Raw genomic sequence first — 13,035 nt, 5'->3', positions numbered from 1 at the left:
AATAACGCTCGCTGCGTCGCAACAGGGAGGGGCCAAAACAGGCACGTCACAGCGGGGAGGAGCCAAAAACTGGGGCGGGGTCGAAGACGGCTTGATGCTCGTTCGATTAACGAGCACCATTGAATGCGCTAATACTCAAACGAGCATCAAGCTCGGCAGTGTATGTTCGCTCAACTCTACTCCACACCTTCAACAGCTTCAAAATTTGCTTCTAGTATTCCAGTATTCCTTAAATGTTGCCCCCTACCTGCCTTCAGTAGGTATGACATACCGCCAAACATGTACAGCTCAGTGATATCACTGCAACGCTACGGTGCCCATGGAGTCAGCCTCAGGGAAAGTTGTGGCAAGCAGATGCAATCCCGTAACAATGACTAAAGTAGGAAAAACTACAGGTAGTTTATATCTTCAGATGCCATTACCAATAGTAAACACAATATCTATAGGTTATACTCAAAGAAAGTGGACTCCAGGTGCTGTTTGTTGTCTTATTGTTTCAGCTGTTGTGGGCCTTTCCCTTGCTTTCAGGCCGGACCAGGGTGTAGAAGTGTCTCTGCCTTTCCTGGGGCTGAGGGACATGGTGTCAGGTGAGTGATGTCAGTTCTCACCTGTCTCTGAATGGCCCTGCCCTATTTAATCTGTGCTAGTATTGACCTCAGTGATGGTCAATTTTCAGTTGCTTCCTGGATTGCTGCTGAGGAGCACAGCCGGCCACTGGAGCTCCCCTTCCTTGCTGCAGACTGCTGCTACAGCTAAGTACCACTGCTGGTTACCGTTTGCTGTTCCCTTTTGTATTAGGACTCTTTGGTAGGAATTATTATTGGCCTAGGTACGAGTGAGGGTCCGCACCTGTCCAAAGCGATCGGCCCGATGAGTAGGCAGGGCTCTTTACCGGGTAGAGGTTTGCAGAGAAAGGATTTCTTTTAGTTTGTGTTTTCATTGCACAGTCGTGCTTTTGGTTGTGTTATGCACAGTTTTGCTTCTTCTTACGTTTGTTAATGCCACATGTCCGATCAAGATGCAACACTTATCATAATAATCAAGGATTAATCTACTATAATACTGCCCCCTCTGTACAAGAATATAACTACTATAATACTGCCCCCTATGTACAAGAATATAACTACTGTAATACTGCTCCCTATGTACAAGAATATAACTACTATAATACTGCTCCTATGTACAAGAATATAACTACTATAATACTGCCCCCTATGTACAAGAATATAACTACTATAATACTGCCCCCTATGTACAAGAATATAACTACTATAATACTGCCCCCTATGTACAAGAATATAACTACTATAATACTGCCCCCTATGTACAAGAATATAACTACTATAATACTGCCCCCTATGTACAAGAATATAACTACTATAATACTGCCCCCTATGTACAAGAATATAACTACTATAATACTGCCTCCTATGTACAAGAATATAACTACTATAATACTGTCCCCTATATACAAGAATATAACTACTATAATACTGTCCCCTATATACAAGAATATAACTGCTATAATACTGTCCCCTATATACAAGAATATAACTACTATAATACTGCCCCCTATGTACAAGAATATATCTACTATAATACTGCTCCCTATGTGCAAGAATATAACTACTATAATACTGCCCCCTATGTACAAGAATATAACTACTATAATACTGCCTCCTATGTACAAGAATATAACTACTATAATACTGCCTCCTATGTACAAGAATATAACTACTATAATACTGCCCCTATGTACAAGAATATATCTACTATAATACTGCTCCCTATGTGCAAGAATATAACTACTATAATACTGCCCCTATGTACAAGAATATAACTACTATAATACTGCCCCTATGTACAAGAATATAACTACTATAATACTGCCCCCTATGTACAAGAATATAACTACTATAATACTGCCTCCTATGTACAAGAATATAACTACTATAATACTGCCTTCTATGTACAAGAATATAACTACTATAATACTGCCCCCTGTGTACAAGAATATAACTACTATAATACTGCTCCCTGTGTACAAGAATATAACTACTATAATACTGCCCCCTATGTACAAGAATATAACTACTATAATACTGCCCCCTATGTACAAGAATATAACTACTATAATACTGCCCCCTATGTACAAGAATATAACTACTATAATACTGCCCCCTATGTACAAGAATATAACTACTATAATACTGCTCCTATGTACAAGAATATAACTACTATAATACTGTCCCCTATATACAAGAATATAACTACTATAATACTGCTCCTATGTACAAGAATATAACTACTATAATACTGCCCCCTATGTACAAGAATATAACTACTATAATACTGCCCCTATGTACAAGAATATAACTACTATAATACTGCCTCCTATGTACAAGAATATAACTACTATAATACTGCCTCCTATGTACAAGAATATAACTACTATAATACTGCCTCCTATGTACAAGAATATAACTACTATAATACTGCCTCCTATGTACAAGAATATAACTACTATAATACTGCCCCTATGTACAAGAATATAACTACTATAATACTGCTCCTATGTACAAGAATATAACTACTATAATACTGCCCTCTATGTACAAGAATATAACTACTATAATACTGCTCCTATGTACAAGAATATAACTACTATAATACTGCCCCCTATGTACAAGAATATAACTACTATAATACTGCCCCCTATGTACAAGAATATAACTACTATAATACTGCCCCTATGTACAAGAATATAACTACTATAATACTGCTCCTATGTACAAGAATATAACTACTATAATACTGCCTCCTATGTACAAGAATATAACTACTATAATACTGCTCCTATGTACAAGAATATAACTACTATAATACTGCCCCCTATGTACAAGAATATAACTACTATAATACTGCTTCTATGTACAAGAATATAACTACTATAATACTGCCCTCTATGTACAAGAATATAACTACTATAATTCTGCCCCCTATTACTGGTCCTAGTAGTGCTCACTAATAGTGAGATCACTCTGCAGTCAGGTATAACATGAACCCACTGGATTTTCCCTCCGCACAATAAGCTCGTTCCACATTGTTAGGCAGTCATTATTATATAATGGGTCCTGATAAATCCATCTACATGAAATTTCCCCCAGAGGTTGATGTTTCAATCATGAGCAGTGGGCAGATTATGGGAAACACAAATCTTGTAGTGAGCGGCGAGCAGCGGTAGTCCATCTGCTGAGCCCCGTCTTCTTCTAGGGGATAAGAGCTCACATGTGCAGACCCTATTATTTTTAATGGACACGAGGATAAAGTACATGATTCCTGTAGACCTCAGTGCTCTGCATACAGATGGTTTACATATGTAAGCATTATATTAGGAGCACAAGCCCCGCCAATAACTGCAGCGCCACGCGGTTATGTACTGCACTAAAATCAGTGTTGTATCTGTCACTTCTGCTACACGACTGGAATACAATGTCCACATGATGAATACAGACATTGAGCAGGAGAAAAGAAGTCTTTAGGTTATGTTCGTATGTACAGTGGTAACGTGGAAGGGAGAGGCGCTACTACTACACTACTGCCACATGTGTGCTTCATCACTAGTACACTGCAATACCACTACCACACCAGTACTGCACCTCTACCTCACCATTAACAATCTAGAGGGGTTGTCGATAACCGTTGCATTTAAATGCACAGACATCGTGTAGTTTTTGTGCACGTTTCGTTCTAGTTTTCTTGAATTGAGCGATTACTCTTATTAGCGTTGTAGGCTGTTATCACAGTCGGCAGCGCTGATAAGATTCTTTCAGCTCGTGTCCCGCTGGTAGTTCACAGCAGGACACGAGCTGTAAGCACGGAGAACAATGCAGCTGTTTGCTTATGCAGAGCAGCTGAATTGTTCGCTGAGCAATAGCTGTGGTGTCCCGCTTTGCCTGCATAGCTCTTTAGTAGCTAATTCACTACTATAGATTATGCAAAGATGATCGCTCAAACTATTACTCAGGGCTCAGTCACACGGGTGCATCGGCACACATACATCGGCGCCGATGCGCCTGAGTGACTGACAGTTAGAAGACGGCCGTACCTGAAGACGGCTGTCTCTCTCCAACGCTGCTCATAGCACACATGACCGGCAATGGAGCCGGCCACATGTTCTTCCTCCCAGCGCTGCAGAGAGACGGCCGTCTTCGGGTACGTCCGTCTGCTGGCTGCAGTCACACGGGCGCATCGGCGCCGGTGTACGGGTGCCGATGCGCTCGTGTGACTAAGCCCTTAAACTGTTGTTTGAATGATCATCTTTCAGTGTAAATGGAGTCTAACGGTCTTCCACCCAAGAATACCAAGTACCATGTTGGTCAACAAAACAGCGCCCCCAGTGGCAAACCATTTTTTTCTTTTCTCTTCCGTTTTTTCAGTTTTGTAGGTGCACAGCTTTACCAGTGAGATATTGCAGATGTACAGCATACCGCGTCACCATAACAGCATGCGGAACGTTTACGTCACGTCCCGATTTCTTTAGGTCATAAAGTCATTTTCCGCTCCTGAATCCTGCAAATCACATCCCGCTAATAGAGGTTTCTGTATTACCGTTTTTCAGTTGTACGCTCCAATTGCATATAAGGTTTCTCCATAAATCGTGCCGGGGCAGTGGAGTAAATGTATGCTCCATATGAAACCCAATTCCTAAATCGACCGTATAGATTTCACATTCGAACTAACTAAACACCGTCTCTCCTCCTAAGACGTTCTCTGCGGGGATACATTACGGCCAGAGTCTATCTGAAGTTTCCAAAGTTTCTTGCTCTTCTACAAAAGCCTCCAGGATGAGGGTTTAAATGGATGAAGTGGAGAAATTTACACTTCCTTAGGCAAACATCGAGCATTTCCTTCCATGTGTCAAACGCAACAACACAAAATAAAATAAATTAAAGCGCAGTGTCATTAGATTTCCTATTAGAAGTCTCCGGAGCCTCATTTCCAGCTAATGAGGACCATGTTGTAACTTTAGGACTCCTCATGTATTACTTTCAGCAGCTTTAACAGCCAGAACCGGTCATTTTTATTTTTCCATGTTTTATGCATTTGTTACCTGGTATTTTATGTGTTTTTATATATCGCTCACTGGTGTCAAACTACTTAACAGAGGGACGTTTTTTCCTTCCGTTCCTGCGCCAAATGAACGATCTTGTTTATAAATCTTTATCTAGATTGCTATACACAGATTTTTTTTATCTACATTATAGACTCTTATTTTATAGTTTTTCGTTTATTTCATTTATTTGTTTTTTTATATTATGTTTATTTTTTTATGTTTTTAATTTTTAGATTATGCTTTTTTTCACCTTAAATTTTTTTTTTTTTTTTTACAAAGTACGCATAGTGGGGTACATTTATTTCTAGTGTTGCACCGGAATTCTGGTGTAAGTTGCAGGTTTTTTTTTGCACAAATCAATTTAGTCAAACTTGCTATTCATTTGCACCAGAAAGAGTATATGTTATGCTTCATTTTTCAAAAGGGTCTAGGGAAGTGGGTGGGGTTTAGGTGGTATTTTTAGATGGATTTTGGAATTTAAAAATTTTAGAAAGTGGCAACATTTTATCACACTCTGACTCCAGCAGCTTGTCGGCATACAAAGTGAGGGGGATTTATCATTATGATATTTTTGATTTTGGCAGTTTTTCCTTTCTACAGCAGTGAGACCCCCACTAATCAGCAGGTTATGCCGTATCCCGTGAATGTCCTGTGTAATCCTGGTACAATCCCCTAAAGGGTTGATTGTAAGCTATTGTCTGATTGAAATATTTATGAATTCAATGAATGTCCACTTGTGATTGGCTGAGCGCTGTGACCAATCACAGGAAGCTCAAAACTGAGCGTTGCCTGTGATTGGCTGAGCGCTCAGCCAATCAGATCTAGCATTTCCTGGTGGCGGAGATTTTTAAATCCCCGGCCAGCAGAAAATTCTTCAGAGCAGTGCCAGTGACCATCGACAAGACGTGCTGGAGCCCCGACAGAGGCGGAAGGTGATGTATATATTTTTTTATTTTTTACAGCAGCTAGGGATGATTTTCAGGGAAGGGCTTATGTTTCAAGCCCTTCCTCCGAAAATCACTGTGGGGGTTGCCTGTATTCCATTGCTGTCAATTCGGTGACTGCAGCGCCGGCCCCATTGAAAGCAATGGGACAACATTGCGATCCTCTGTCACAGCGTTGGCAGGGGATTCTTTCGTCCCTGCAGGGAGTCCCAACATCACTGAACACTGTGGCAGTGCTGTCACAGTGTTCAGTGATGAGGGGACTCCCAGCGGGAATATTTCACGTGCAGCATGGACCTTCCCAGCACACGGATGTCCTATCTTTTGCAGGTGCAAGTATTTTGCGCCTATAAAAGACAGACATCTGAACCAATGTTTCTATCAGACGCACTTTTTTTGCGCACATAGTATGTCAAAAACAAAACACACAAAAATATTACCCCAAATTTGATATTGCCAGATTTCTAATGACCCAAGTGAAAAACTTTGGGCATTATTTTACCCACACAGTAGAAAAAATATATAAAAAAATAGAACAGAAAGTGATTAAAAGTGATATGGATCACCAAATAGTACCATTTAAAAGTACAATTCATCCCACCAAAAAAAAACAAAAACCCTCACAGCACCGCTGACTAAAAAAAAAGCTCGGGGTCTTTAAATTAGACAATAAAACAATATATCTAGGGATGAGCGAACGTGTCCGTTACGGACACATCCGCACCCGGACACCGGCTTTGCCGAACACTGCAGTGTTCGCGCGTAAGTGTCCGGGTGCCGCCGGGGGGCGGGGAGATGCGCGGCGGCGCGGGCGGCAGTAGCGGGGAACAGGGGGGAGCCCTCTCTCTCTCCCTCTCCCCCCCACTCCCCGCCGCACCCCCCCCGCGCTGCCACGGCGGCCCCCGAACTTTTTCGCCCGAACACTGAAGTGTTCGCAAAGTTCGGTGTTCGGGCGAAAAAGGGGCGGAGCCGAATGTGTTCGCTCATCTCTAAATATATCTTTTTCTTAAAAAAAAAATTTAAAAAGTTGCAACAAAGTAACCTGTATGAATGTGATCTTGTCGTAGTCACACTCACCAAAGAATTTAATGTCATCGATTATTCATGCAGAACAGTGAATGCTATTAGAAATTAATAACATGTAAAGAATTAGGCCAGAATTGCAGATTTTGCCTTAAACAATGGAATAAAAGGTGATGAAAATAGTATATGCTCCCAAAAATGGGATAAATGAAGACAAGAACTGATCCCAGAAAAAACAACCCCGCATAGAGCTCCGTCCATGGAGAATGAAAGCACTGCGGCTCTTCTAATGCAGCAAATCTGTAAAACCAGAAGTATTTTTAGTGTAGAACAAGAGCAAAACACGAAAAACTCTATAGATTTGGTATTGTCAGAATCGTGCCGACCCCGAGAAGAACGGGATCACATGATGGGGGCTGCAGGCGGAATGCCGGAAATACCAAATCCAAACAGCAAATGGGGGAATTTCTTCCCCCCCCCAAATCTCCCTAACGAAAGATTAACAAAAGTTATACAAAATATTATATATGAACCCCAAACTGATGTCACTATAAATGACGAGCCCCCATATATGGAAAAACTAAAAAAGGTATGCAATGATGCAAAAACTGAAAAATTAGTCATTAAGGCGCAAACGCTTCACTACTAAGGGGTTAAACGCAAAACATATAAAGTATGTATTTTATGGTGCGCGTGTGTGTATATATATATATATCCATATCCTGTTTCGCTGAAAATAAGACATAGCATGATTTTCCAGAATTTTTGAGGATGCAAAATGATTTTTCTGGCTTTTTGAGGATGCTTGAAATATAAGCCCTACTCCAAAATTAAGCCCTGCTAACAGGTAATTAAGAGTCAATTTAAATAGTGTGCAGGCAGCTATACATGTAAAAAAGACACTGTCTTATTTTCGGGGAAACACGGTATATATAGATTGTTTTATCTCTGTTGTCTGTCAGTTATTGCTGTTCTCGCACTTGTTTTGGTTGAATGAATCCCAACCCGTATGACCGCTGGTGAGATGTCGGCTCTTACCGTCTGATAGGAACTTTAACTCTTTCAGGAGCCAAAGTTTTTCTTTTTGATACTTTTGTGTTTTCCATCCTGCCTTCCAAGTACCGTGAGTTTCTTTTCCCATCGATGTATCTGTGTGACGGCTCCTTTATTGTTTAGTCCTATCATATAATGGACTGAAAAACTTTATAAAGTTGTTAAGTGGAATGAGGTGCAGACTAACATTGCCCCTTTTGGGGTTTGGTTTTCGTGGCATTGGCGATACAGTAAGAGTGAGATGTTCGCTCCGCTCTGCGGATCGCTGTAGTTATAACGATAGTACATTTATTTGGTGTTTTATGTTTTACGACTTCTAAAAAATTGAAAATTCTTTCGTTTTTTTAAAAAACACTTTCTCCCCCCCCCCCATATTCTGAGGCCCTTAATGTTTTTATTTGCAGCGCTGTGTGATGGGGTTTATTGTGGGCCAAACTGTACAAATTGTAGTTTATATTAGTACAACTTTTTGATCCTTTTTGATTTTTGGGGGATTCTGCCATGCTCTCCTTCTTCCTCGCGGCGTTCACCGTGCGGAATAAATAGGTGAGATTTCCATAGTTTTCACAAACCTGACGATACCAAATATGTCTGTTTTAATCATTGAGGTTTTAATGGAAAACAATGGAAAATGCTTTTTTCGGAGTTTGTAATATTTAAAAAAACTGTAGCTGAAGGGTTTGTACACATAGAGCTAGATATCCCACATCCACAGACCCCACAGATTTCCAGAATCAGGGTCCTGTGTTCCCTGTTGTCCTCATTGCAGGGTTTCTGCACCCCCACAGTGAGGAGAAGACTTAATCCAGTGCTGGTGGCGTAAGCACAGTAGGGTTCCATTCACTATCAGTGGGACTGCGGAGATCCCCAAGCAGCCCCCACCTGGGGATTTTCAACACTCCCTTTTAAATGAATGGAGCAACGATCGCTCGGTGATTGTATGATGGGATGATCGGAATATGCTCGGCTAGCACGCTATTCGCAGTGACATCACTCCGGGAAAAGTGACCACTGCAGTGACAGTCAGAGCGGGACATAGAAGTCTTGTTCTGAAGATCAGCAGGGGTCTCATTACTGAGACCCCCACCTATCTGCAAGTTATCCCTTGTCCTGTGGATATGTTGTTGATAGTGGAAAATCTGCTATTTTAGTACAACCCCACTGTTGGGGGGATTTGGGCCCAACAGTAAAATTCAATCTGGTGGCCCACCGTTGGGGGAAGACGGATCCAGGAGGGGAGGATAGGGGTCAATCTCCTGATGCGCCTCGATATCATTTCAACCAGTCTATGTACTTATAGACTGGCTGATACGCTGCCTATTATTATATACTGCAGCGGGTATACTGTGCCATATGCTGCACACATGGAGTTGAGGGGCTGGGGGGCCCATGAAAGAATCCACCTGTTCAACTGTGTGCCAGTGCAAGCCTGCCTTCAGCTGCCTCTTTGATGACCTGTGGGTCAATTCCCTAATCCCTTGTTGGTTAACAATGAGTTACTCTGAAAACGGTGGTCCTTAACATTTCATGGCATGGAACCAACCAAGGCTGGGCCCATTCCTTCTAACGGCCCCATAGCAGACATATTGTCTGAATCTATGGCATGTATGTCTTTGATCATGGACACTTTGAAAGCAGACATGTATGTCTATTATCATATTAAAGGGTTGTCAAAGGATACTAAATACTTACAGGGACCCGCGGTGTCTGAGCCTTCACTTCCAGGCTGGTTTCGGCACCTGGTGATATGGTTTGGTCCATCTCTCTGTGCCAGTCAAATTATCAAAGTGGCTAGCATATGACTTCAATGGGGCAGAGGTATTTTCTGGCTTGCGCTAGTACTGCAGCATCAAAAAGTCACAAAATTGCAACTTTTTGAGCATTCACACCGCTGTAGCACTTTTTTTAAAAATGGAAAGGATCCAGAATTAGAAGGCGTGGCCATGCACCAGCCCTGGTTCCAGGTGTATGTGGGCCCTCAGGCGATAGAGTCTCACTGGGCCCATCTTTCTATCAGAGCCCCTTATGGCCCAGTTAGCAATAATAACCCTGTTTGCTGCAGTCAGTAATAATACCTTCTCTTGTAGCCTTTTAGAAATAATGTCCCCTTCTGCCTATTTACATGTGACACATATTGTCCCCTTTTAGCTATGTCACATTTTGTCCCCTTTTAGATGTAACGCTACTTCTGCCCCCTATGGATATTCTAGCTCTTGCCCCCTTTTACCTATAATGTTACCAATTGACCCCTTTAAGATATAATGTCCTCTATGTCCCGCCTGTTACCCCCTCTACATATAATGCTATCTCTTGCTCCCTTTTAAATATGTCACCTTTCTAAACTGTAGTGCCGGTTTATCACACCAGCATTAGTTCATTGAATCTCGGCAACGCGGGTCAGCACTGGCGGAGTTTCCTTTTTGGGCGCAGCATCCACCCGTATGGCGGCGGGACTCCACTATGACATCCTGCAGGCTGAAGACCGGTGTGAGATATCTGCAGTGACTTGAATCCCCGCCCACTTCTAACTACTTCCTCTCTTTCTTTTTGACATCCCCTCCCACGCGGACCCTAGGCCTACTTCCTTTTATATCCGCTTGACCCCATTATTGCCATAAAAAAATGCTCCCTGCTCCGCTGTGCGCTTTTATTTAACCCATTAGAGACCGGCCTATTTTGTGCCTTAAGGACAAAGCAAATTTCATCATTGCCAAGAGCCACAACTCATTGGCACGGCTGTATGAGGGCTTGTTTTTTGGGGACGAGCTGTATATTTTACTGGCCGCACTCTGGAGTGCACAGAATGTTTGTAGAACTTTTATTATGTTTTTTGGGGGGGAAATGGAAAAGATGTGCAGAAATGCCACCATTGTTTTTGTTTTTATGGTGCTCACTAGAGATGAGCGAGCATACTCGCTAAGGACAAATAGTTGAGCGAGTATTGTCCTTTTCGAGTACCTGCCTGCTCGTGAGAAAAGATTTGGGTGCTGGCGGGGGGAAACGGGGGGAATCTCTCTCTTCTTCCCCCACCCCCGCTCCCTCCTGCTCACTTCCACAACACACCGCTCACCCCCGCCGGCACCTGACGAGCAGGCAGATACTCAAAAAGGACAATACTCGCTCGAGTATCTGCCCTTAATGAGTATGCTCGCTAGAGATGAGCAAGCATACTCGTTAAGGGCAGATACTCGAACGAGTATTGTCTTTTGCGAGTACCTGCCCGCTCGTCTCAAAAGATTCGTGTGCCGGCGGGGGTGAGCGGTGAGTTGCGGGAGTGAGCAGGGGGCAGCGGGGAGGGGGGGGGGGGATAAAGAGAGAGATCTCTAACCGCTCCCCGCCCCCCGCCGGCACCAGAATCTTTTGAGACGAGTGGGCAGGTACTCGCAAAAGACAATACTCACTCGAATATCTGCCCTTAACGAGTATGCTGGCTCATCTCTAGTGCTCACTATTCGGTAATAATTACATAACGTTCTCATCTGGATCGGACCGATTGCTGCGATACCGGATTTATGGAGATTTTTAAAATCTTTGAACTACTTTTGCACAATAAACATTTTAAAAGAAGATTGCAGAGTCCATATAAATACCGCATTGTAAGAAGTAACATTGTTATCTTTCCGGTATCTGCGAGGGCTTGTTGTTTGCAGGAAGACTTGTAGTTTTTATTGCTACCAGTTTGGGGTACGGGTGACTTTTGGATTGCCTTTTCTAACGTTTTTCGGAAGGCGAACAAAAGAGAAATAACAATTCGGCCATAACTTTTTTAAATAATTTTTACGGCGTTCACCGTGCGGGATAAATAATATTTTCATTACACACAGAGTAATACCCATTATGTGTTTCTATTTATTGTGAGAAAAACCGTGTATATTTTAACTAGATTTTGTTGAACTTTTTCTTCCACTAATCTTTAGTCCCTGAAGGATAGTACACCGCATTACTTAGGTAGTGCATTCTACCAAGCCTATGGCAGCAGCCTATTAGACTCTGCTGAAGGCTGAGTTACATGGCAGACAGGGAGAACTTTGTCAGGCTTCCAGCTGCCATGGGAACCCATTGGTACCTTGCGATTGCATTGCGGGGTGCTGATAGGTGATAGGAGCAGCCCCCTCCCCCTGTCATCGGCTTACATGCTGCAGTTGCTATTGATTGTGGCATGTAAGGAGCTAAAATGCCAGGATTTGAGGTTATTCCATTCCTGGCTATTAGAGCAGGAGCCTGGCTGTCTGTAGTCAGCCAAGCCACTGCCTCAAAAAGATGTAAGTGCAAGTTTAACCCTTTGCAATCCAATTTTCGAATCCGGATTTCCTAGGGGGTTTTCTCTTTCTGCCATTTTACAATGGCGCCATCTGCTGGCTAGAGCCAGTACTACAGGATGTGACATGCCGGAGAAGGCCCGACAACGGAGCGGCCAGTAATATACAGTAAGAATACCCTGCTGGACATCTTCCAACATCGGAGCTGTACAGGCTTCAATCAAAATGTTGGAAGACGTCAGACAGTGGATTGGAAAGGGTTGAAGCCCTTTAGTGAGGACAGTAAAAGGCGTATTAGATGAACACGCTGAACAAAACTAAGTTTCATAAACAACAATTTACAACTTTACACCCCTCACATTATATGTTCACCCGGCAATAAAAGTTACAAAATCTAAACAAATTCTTCTAATGGGAGTGAAATGATACTAATATATGATAATTCTGCGCTTTCATACACTTTCATACCTCTGGGATATCCAAGTCCGTTAATTACAAGTCTGAACTCTGTAGGTTAGAAGCAGGCGACGTCGTTGCAGCCGTCCTTCATACTAATGAACAGGAATGAAAAAAAAAAGCAAGCAGCCAGATTTCCTGAACCCGTCTATTTCGCAGCAGATTACCGGCCCATTCAAATTTT

The sequence above is a fragment of the Eleutherodactylus coqui genome, chromosome 3 (assembly GCF_035609145.1).
Source record: "Eleutherodactylus coqui strain aEleCoq1 chromosome 3, aEleCoq1.hap1, whole genome shotgun sequence".
Lineage (NCBI taxonomy): Eukaryota > Metazoa > Chordata > Amphibia > Anura > Eleutherodactylidae > Eleutherodactylus > Eleutherodactylus coqui.
Note: the sequence above shows the minus strand (reverse complement) of the source record.